Consider the following 10,587-nt stretch of genomic DNA (forward strand, 5'->3'; position numbering starts at 1 on the left):
CCTTTCACTACCACACTACAGCAGGTTAGCCCTTTCACTACCACACTACAGAAGGTTAACCTTTCACTACCACACTACAGCAGGTTAGCCCTTTCACTACCACACTACAACAGGTTAGCCCTTTCACTACCACACTACAACAGGTTAACCCTTTCACTACCACACTACAACAGGTTAGCCCTTTCACTACCACACTACAACAGGTTAACCCTTTCACTACCACACTACAGCAGGTTAGCCCTTTCACTACCACACTACAACAGGTTAACCCTTTCACTACCACACTACAGCAGGTTAACCCTTTCACTACCACACTACAACAGGTTAACCCGCTCACTATCACACTACAGCAGGTTAGCCCTTTCACTACCACACTACAGAAGGTTAACCCTTTCACTACCACACTACAACAGGTTAGCCCTTTCACTACCACACTACAGCAGGTTAACCCTTTCACTACCACACTACAACAGGTTAACCCGCTCACTACCACACTACAACAGGTTAACCCTTTCACTGCCACACTACAAGACGGTTAACATTTAGTCATAAATGCTGACGCTTTTATCCAAAGCGACTTACACATGATGTACAACAAGCCATCAGGAAGGGCACAACTCTATCAGCTGAGCAACAATGTTCATCAAAGTGTTGAGTGCTACAGTGTAGGTTAGTTTATTAGGACAAGTGCACGACAGTAAGGTTAGTTAGGGTTAGAGTTTATTTTTAAATTTTATTTTATTTATTATTATAATTTTTTTCATTTCAGATAATGATTGAAGAAGTGCGTCCTTAGTCGACGGCGAAAGATTGGACGGGTTTCGGCTGCTGTCCTAACTGTGGTGGGAAGTTTGTTCCACCATAGTGGGCCAAGGGCCGAGAAACGTTCTGTAGTGCGGCAGTGAAAGGGTTAAAGCAGGAACGGCAGAGAGAAGGGCTCAACTGTGTTCATTATCACCAAACTCCTCACACGTGATCCAATCAGAGGAGAGGAGGCTCTATCCGCCGTTAGGATGTGCGCATAAATATTTAATTACAACAAATTGATTGTGGTGGCGAGAGAGAGAGAGAGAGAGAAAAAACTAAAAGAAAAAAAAACGAATGGCGTTTTTAAAATGTCCTGCCCAGTTTGTCTTGTCATCATAGGGCGCTGATTCCAGAGCAGCCATAACGCACAGCCGCCGTCCACGGCAGGAGATAGCATTGGCACCTCGCGGTGGGATGGAAATAGGAAGGAGGGGAGGGGGGGGGGGGGCAGCTTCAATCATTCATCATGCATCCCATAATGTCACAGGGGTGGAGGATCAGAATGGTAAGAGCCAGGTCTGCTAAAACTGCAGAGAAGAGAGAGAGAGAGAGAGAGAGAGAGAGAGAGAGAGAGAGAGAGAGAGAGAGAGAGAGAGAGAGAGAGAGAGAGAGAGAGAGAACCTTTTTATAGTCATTTGTCACACACTGTACTTCCTTTTTTTTCTTTCTGCGTAGTCGACAGAACTGCATTATATTACAATTGGCCGCTGACAGGTTTCCTCAGAACGCACGTAGATCGAACGTGTCGGCCCGGGAAGGGTTTCTCTTCGCTTTTTTGCTCGTTCTGAGAGTGGTTTCTGTTTGTAAAATGTGTTTTTTCTGCAAGAGTAGGCTGTTTTCTCAATGCCGTATCAGCGATGGAATCGCCGCGCAAAGAGACGCATGAAACAAACAAACCTTGGATCTTCCCCGATTCGTCCAGAACTCTCAAATGGACCCTGTAGTATAATATAGTCTTTGATAACAAGCTGTTTAGAAAACTGAGGCAGCGGCGGCGGCTGCTGAGCGACGAGGAGCACAGATCTGATCAGCAGTCAGAACACTGATCTTTTATTCAACTGATCAGGCCTTCAGAGAGTCCTGTTTTCAAAGTCATCATATTCTGCAGAGTTCATCAAATCATTTCCCAGAGGGAGTACCTTAGAGGCGTACCTTTGAAGTACAGTACGCTGCACGACACAAATGCATAGCAGGTATAATATAACTACAATATACTGTATATCAAAATGTAGATATTTCCTTCCCTATAGGCAAACCTCTGATATTTACTTATAGCGTAACATAATACATAGATACAGGGGAGGGAGGTTAGCTTTGCACCTGTTGCACTGCATGTAACTTTACTCGAAGGGGGTGTTTATCAAAGTATTACCCTTTGAATTTAATTACATTTCACACCTTTATTTAACCCTTTCACTACTGCGACAATACAGAAGGTTAAACTCGAAATTACACATACAGGATGTGACCAAGGTTATCGGGGCTGGATACACCTCTACGCTGATGATACCATCACTTACTCAACTGGCCATTCACCTCTACGCTGATGATACCATCACTTACGCAACTGGCCATTCACCTCTACGCTGATGATACCATCACTTACGCAACTGGCCATTCACCTCTACGCTGATGATACCATCACTTACGCAACTGGCCATTCACCTCTACGCTGATGATACCATCACTTACTCAACTGGTCATTCACCTCTACGCTGATGATACCATCACTTACTCAACTGGCCATTCACCTCTACGCTGATGATACCATCACTTACTCAACTGGCCATTCACCTCTACGCTGATGATAGCATCACTTACTCAACTGGCTCTTCACATATATGCTGATGATAGCATCACTTACTCAACTGGCTCTTCACTCCACTCCGCTGCATCCACCCTCCAACTCAGCCTCACTTCTATCTAGTCTTTTCACCACCTTCATCTGCGTCTCAACTCCAAGAAGACTAAATGTATGTTATTCCATCGGAAAAACAATGTCACCTGCCCCCACAAGATCATCTGTGCTGACGGCTCAGAACTGGAGTTTGCCAGCTCTTACAAATACCTTGGTCTCTGGCTGGACTCCTCACTTTCTTTCACATCTCTCATAATTAACCTGCAGCCAAAGTCAAGGCCAGACTGGGGTTCCTTTATGTACGTTACATTTACATTTTACATTTGATCATTTAGATTTTTATTATCCAAAGTTCTGTACGACAAAGCAGCAAGAAGGGTACAACTCTTTCAGCTGAGTAACAATCAAACAGTGTTGAAACCTGGGTGCTGCAGTGTTGAGTGCAGGCACGTGCACACATAGAGCCCAAGGGGTGCTTGAGCACCTGCCTTTTTGAGCCTGATAAAAAAAGTGCCCTTACGTTACGCATATAGACTGCCCTTCCAACTGAAAAATGTCAGGATAGAATCAAAATATTAGGTAAAGAGAGAGAGATGCCCCATATTCCATTGCAGTTTGCACGGCCTCCTCAGCGTGCCTCTCCGCGCACCTATATATTTTATGCATAGCGTGGGTGGTGATGATGATGATGAAAACCGCTGTGGTGCATACAGTTGAATGCTGGTATTATACTCACTGAGGGACACGAAGAAGTCAAGTCCGATTCGATTTGGGAATCTCAAATACAAATCGGGATTGGAATAAAAAATGCATTATTAAACAATACAGAATATACAGCACTTCTTGGGGTCTGTAGGGTAAGCACTTATTCCCTCCCCCCTGAACATTTATGGAGATGTATGGGCTTTTTAAGTCAGTGATAAAAGTGTCTTTCAAGGATAAGTGAGCTCCTGCACTGATTTTATTTTTTATTTTTTTAAACAGACATATAAACAAACATGACAATGCACTGATTATTATAGTTCAATATTCAATATTTGATCACAAAAAAACCCCAAAAAGCATAAAAGGGCCCCTCCCCTTAGTACAGGCCCAGTGCCCTTTTCAGCCTTTGAGCACCTGCCCCTCTAAAGTCCTGTGCACGTCCCTGGTTGAGTGCATGATAGTAGAGACATATTAGTAGTAATATAGGCAAGGAAGATTATTTAGTGGAAGAGTGCAGGATAGTAAAAGTAGAAGGTTAGTTCTGAGGTGGCCAGAAGATGTACTCAGGGGTACTCAAATAATAATAATAATAATAATAAGAGGAGAGAACGTAGGGCAGGGGAAAATGGTGGCGGGTTGGAGGAGGGTGGTTATGGGAGGGGAAGGTTGAATGCTACGGAGAACAGGTCGGTTTTGAGTCTGGATTTGAAGGTGGAGAGTGAGGGAGAGTCTCTGATGGTCTGAGGGAGGGAGTTCCAGAGTCCAAACTTTTGAGTTTGGATGACGGGAAAGTGAGGGAAAGAGTGGAAGAGGACCGGAGGGAACGGGTGGGGCGGTAGGGGAGAAGGAGGTCAGTCAGGTAGGGGGGGGGGGGGGGGCAGGCTATGGAGGGCTTTGAAGGTGAGGAGTAGTGTTTTGAAGTTGATGCGTTCCTTGATCGGGAGCCAGTGGAGGGAGTGGAGGACAGGAGTGATGTGTTCACGGGACCGGGTGTTAGTGAGGAGACGGGTGGCTGAGCTTTGGACCATCTGCAGTTTATGGAGGGAGCGGGAGGTGATGCCAGTGAGGAGGGAGTTACAGTAGTCCAGGCGGGAGGAGATGAAGGCGTGTATGAGGGATTCAGCAGCGGGGGGGGAGAGGCAGTGACGGATTTTGGCAATGTTGCGGAGGTGAAAGTATGACGTTTTTACAATGGAGCGGACGTGGGGGTCAAATGAGAGGGTGGGGTCAAGGATGACACAGAGGTTGCTGACTAGGGGGGAGGGGGTGATGGTGGAGTCATTGATGGTGAGTGTGATGGGTCCGGATCTGGCGAGGGTGGTGTTGGTGCCGATGATGAAAAGTTCCGTCTTGTCACAATTTAATTTGAGGAGGTTAAGGGTCATCGAGGTTTGTAGTTCAGTGATGCAGGATTCAATGTGACCGAGGGGAGGGCTGTGGGGGGATTGTGTGGTGATGTAGATTTGGATGTCATCAGCATAGCAGTGGAAGTTGAAATGGTATTTACGTATGATGTGACCGAGGGGGAGAATGTAGCAGATGATGAATACAAATCCTAAAGGTCCACAAAGAAAATGTTCAATAAGAAAAAGGTCTGTTTATTAACCTCTTCCACCTGTGCGGTGAGGTGGATAGATATAACATATGTGGATAGATGTAACAGACATGTGGATATATATAACAGACAGACGTGGATAGATATAATACTGGTTTAACATACCAGTATTCACCTTTGGGCTCATGCAGACTATAGAGATCTGCGTTTTGAATAAGAGTAGCCCAACTAAATGCAATTTAATTTATCTTCAGCCTTTTTCAAATTGCTTTCAAGCCACAACTACGGTCCTATATTATGCCAGTGCTCTCATCCTCATATTATTTACTTATATAGAGAGCTGCATTGGCATCTGTTTGTGTTTAAAGCCATAATTGGAGATTGCACACTTTATCTCACTTCCCTGCAGGAGTGGAGGCTGGACCCTAGAGATTACGTTCCAGTGACTGGCTCTCTCTCACGTAGAGCACCCAGAGTTTGTACTGAACTGGTTTTGAATCGTTTTTTTTAGCCTTAGCTGTGCTCAACTTCAACTTCAAACTTCAACTTCAAATTACTTTATTTTCCTTTTCGGAACTTAATTTGTGCGGTGGTTAAAATACAGACATACAGTCACAATACGTAGACACTCACCACTATAAAAAAAAAACACCAGCTTCGTTAAAACGATAGTAAAACGACCACTATATACCACTATCCTGACACACATGGCACATCATACGACACACTCTAAGGCTCAGTACTTTGGTCTCCTTTGGTCGGTTTAGATCATTGATCACCAAGCATTCCACCATAATCTGTAATTGTTTTAATTGATTGTACACATTTTTATTATGATTGCACTTAATGTATATTGTTTTTTCTTTTTTTTCTTTTTTGTGTTTACCAGTACTGGCCTATTTTCTTTTATAAATATATTCTATTGGGCTTCTATTTTAATTTAGTTTATTTTCCATTTTTATTTTATTCGACCTTTTATTTGATTCTACCGTAATTCTCTGTCCGTTAATGTCGCACCAAAAACGACCAAATCAAATTCCTTGCATGTGTAAGACTACTTGGCAATAAAGACCTTTGGTGATTGTGGTATTTATGATGTTTGTTTGCTCGACCTCATTGTAAACGGGGGTTCGCCCTGGATGGCGGTTGGAGTTGAAATAAAGATTGAATGGATATGATATATGATATAATATTTGCATTTATAATGCGCCCCCCCCCCCCCCAGCCAATTTTTACATCTGTCCGGGGCGCAGAAAAAAATTATACGAATAAATGGACATGTCAAAGGAAACAGGGAACCAGGCAGACGGACAGACGGAGAACATGAGAACACCTCAGGCCCCGTTTAGACGGAAACGCTAGCAGGTGAATCCGCAAAAATATTTTTTCGGATGTGCCTTTCGTTTATACGGAAATGGCGTTTTTACGGGGTGAAACCGCAAAAAAGTGAGACTACCTTCCAGGGTGGAATTCCTAGAAACGATAAAACTTTGCGCTCTCATCTAAACTGTCAAACTGCATAAAACGATGACGAAAGGGTTGTCAAGGCTCTCGTCGCGTGTACTGCTTACATCACAGGCATGCGCCAGTAGCCTAGAAGCGTAAACAAAGCATGTCTGATTCTATCCATGGCGATCACCTGAAGGCTACATTGGCAGTACTTTTAAAGTTTTAAATACACAAGAATCTGTCCCGCGGCGTGACTGGACCCACTGTCTGTGAGTGACTCTGCTTTGGTCCAATCACATTCCCCACCCACAGTCTGCGAATCAGTAGGGCGGGCGGGCGGGAGTAGGGCGGGTCTTCACAGCACGTCATGTGACATATGCGCCAATCGTGTGACAGCGGGGCTCAGTCGTCTGGAGTCGTTACAGCCTCGTCTGCACGGAGAATTCCATCCCAAAACGATAGTCTAAACGCAAAATTAAAAGTGAAACCGTAAGACGACTTTTGCGGTTTCTGTTCAGACTCTCTCCGTCTAAACGTAGCCTCAGACACACAACACAACAGCAAAGTAACTCAGTGATCATCCAGAATGAAAAGGTGGGTTTTAAGCGAGGCCTTGAAGGTCTGTACGGTGTTGGCAGACTTGATGTTGAGAGGGAGCTTATTCCACAGATATGTTATGTAGGCCTGTCTGTCTGTCTGTCTGTCTGTCTGTCTGTCTGTCTGTCTGTCTGTCTGTCTGTCTGTCTGTCTGTCTGTCTGTCTGTCTGTCTGTCTGTCTGTCTGTCTGTCTGTCTGTCTGTGCCCCTGGATGGCAGGACAGTCTCTTGGCGTGGAATTCGATGAATACAAATTATAGATTATTCCATTCCTTTCAAACGGAGGAATATGGATTTTTTTTTTTAATGAAAAGCATAACATTCTCACTGGGCTTCTACATAGGATGCACTTTGCTCCCTGAGCTGCTCACCGCTGGGTTCAGAGTGATATGCTGAACAGAGAGAGAGAGAGAGAGAGAGAGAGAGAGAGAGAGAGAGAGAGAGAGAGAGAGAGAGAGAGAGAGAGAGAGAGAGAGAGAGAGAGAGAGAGCATGAAGTCCATCAGAGAGGGAGAGAGACACCTGCTCACATGAAGTCCATCAGAGAGAGAGAGAGACACCTGCTCACATGAAGTCCATCAGAGAGAGAGAGAGAGAGAGAGAGAGAGAGAGAGAGACAGAGAGAGACCTGCTCACATGAAGTCCATCAGAGAGAGAGAGAGAGACAGAGAGACAGAGAGAGAGAGAGAGAGACCTGCTCACATGAAGTCCATCAGAGAGAGAGAGAGACACCTGCTCACATGAAGTCCATCAGAGAGAGAGAGAGAGAGAGAGAGAGACAGAGAGACAGAGAGACAGAGAGAGACCTGCTCACATGAAGTCCATCAGAGAGAGAGAGAGAGAGAGAGAGAGCGGGAGACCCAGTTCTGTCATCTCCGCTCTTAAATGCAACACACTCTCCTGAGATTTTGTGTCTTATTGCTTTTAACTGTCGATGAATTTACTGTACATCAAATCACCTATTTTATATGTTAGCCTTACATCAAATTATTCATGCGTCACATCATTTATCTATTTATTACTTTATACATGAAATTAAGAAATCAATCATGAATCGATGAATTATCATGAATATAGAGTATTTATGCAACAGTGTGAGACACAGTTCACATTCCCAGATAATTGATTGATTGATTGAAGTTTATTTCAAATATGCAACATAACAAACAAACATCAAGTACATATATAGCCTTAAGCCATTCAAATAATAAATGTATATTAATTTTCTTTTTAAATAACAAAGAACAAACAAAAGTAAAACTAAATTATTATAATTCTTTTTTTTTTACATATTTGAAAAGGAGTGGGAAGAAGCATACACATATTTAATCCCACCCCTATTTACTCATCAGAACATACTATATTATATTTACTAATTCATACATTACTAGACTTATGTTGAAAACATTTACTTAGTTAACAATACATTTCTTTGCCAAAACTGTATGTTACTCTGTATAGTTCCTCTAGCCATTTTCTATACATATTATATACAACTATATACCTACATATCGCTGCTGGCGGGACAAAACCTCATAACTCCAAAAACCCAACTTTTCAGCAGATGAAAAAAACAAACACAGATTTGAGGGTGAATAGAGTTACGAGGTTTAGACAGTTGATTGGTTTAATGCTTTCCCGTTGTGTAGACGTTGTAAAACCACACACACACATGGAGGATGATCTACTGAGTTGATAATAAAAAATTAAAATTAAAATAAAATGGAGTTAAGAGGTTTTGTCCCGCCAGCAGCGATATGCACATATATACATTTATATATAGGCCTACATACTAGGGCTGCAACTAATGACTATTTTGGTAGTCGACTAATCTGTCGATAATTTTTTTGATTAGTCGACTAATGGAAAAACAATTATATAAAAAAATATATATATATAAATGTTTTGCACTACCTATCTACCTAGACTCTTGTCAGGACCAAACAACATCCCCAGTTATCCCATTAGTTCCCCCAAACTTACTGTCGGTCTGTTATGTTAAGCTAAGAAGTCTTCAGCTGGCTGGACCAGAGCTGAGAAGCCACTTTCACAAAGATAGGTAGTGCAAAAAAATTATTATAATAATTTTTTTTTTATGACTAATCGACGCAACAATTCCTCGTCGACGATTTTTCATAATCGTCGACTAACCGTTGCAGCCCTAATACAGACACATACATACTGCCAGTATACTGCCAGAATAACAACAACAACAATGGAGGGAGCCCTGGCCCTGGGGGGTGACGCAGTCGGCAGCTCCAGAAGAAAGCGGGTCGTGATGTCCGGCGGGCGCTGAGGCCTGAAATGCTGCCACGCTATCGGTGTGTAAGTCTGCTTTAGAGCGGGGCATCAGAGGAACACATCCAGTGTAGAGCGGGCACACATGGCTGCTCATCTGTGACCGGGCAGAGTGTGTCTCCTCCACACACACACGCACACGCACACACACACACGCACACACACACACACACACACACACACGTACACACACACACACACACACACACACAGTACACGCACACAACGACGTCGAGAGGATGTTGATATTCCTCTCCCTCCGCAAAAAAGAGGATTGCTGAACAATTCCCCCGGAGAGATAGATAGATATTGGTGCGCTTTGTAAGAGCTGCGATTTATGGGATGAAGAGAGGTCGGAGTGATGCATCATGTACGGATATCTCACGGTGCCTACTGTACCTACCGGCGAGAGTTACCCGCCGCTGGGACGGTTATACTTTGAAGACGGGATCCGTCGGAGATAACCGGCGAACTTGTGAAAATAGTAGTTTTTCTCTGTAACGTAGTACCGTCAACGTGTTTATTATTATTCCTGACGCCGGGAGGAGATCGCTATACTTTTGGGCGACGGACGGCCTCCGAATTCTGTGGAGTTAAAAGTTATTAAAAGGGACCATTTATTCCAACAAATAGAACATGATGATATCAATCACATTTTCATCGTCTTCAACCGTAGGGTGTAGATTTAGGGAGGGGGGGGGGGGCGGAGGGGACATGTCCCCCTCAGTATTGAGACGAGGTACATTTGTCCCCCTTCCCGAAAATATAGCTAATATGAAAGACAACCCCCCCCCCCCCCCAAAAGAGGGAAAAAAAAGGGGGTCAAAACATTTATATATCCTTCTTACCTGTAACTATATAATAATAATACCGGAGAATAAATATCTGAAAGCGACACAGAACGCCTGAGAGCCTCACTGCGTTATATTCCATTATATCTGTCAGCGGGTTCCTGCATGTTGTCTTTTCCTTGATTGATTGATTGATTGATTGATTGATTGATTGATTGATTTAAAACTTTATTAACAGATTGCAGAATGGGTACAATACAGTACGGCTCAATACACACAATTGTTAAGGGGATGCAGACCAGAGAAAGACTTTCGTCTTGTTTACATCAGGGTCCTCCATTTTCAATTCATCATGACATTTATGACATACAGTACTGTTTCATCCAGATATTTATGACATACAGTACTGTTTCATCCAGATATTTATGACATACAAGATATACAAAAATACAGTACTGTTTAAAAGAAAGATCATAAAAAATATATATACATTTTAGAGGGGGAAGAAACTGTACATTGGAGGGGGTTG

This window comes from Notolepis coatsorum (genome assembly GCF_963971535.1).
Source record: "Notolepis coatsorum genome assembly, chromosome: 14".
Lineage (NCBI taxonomy): Eukaryota > Metazoa > Chordata > Actinopteri > Aulopiformes > Paralepididae > Notolepis > Notolepis coatsorum.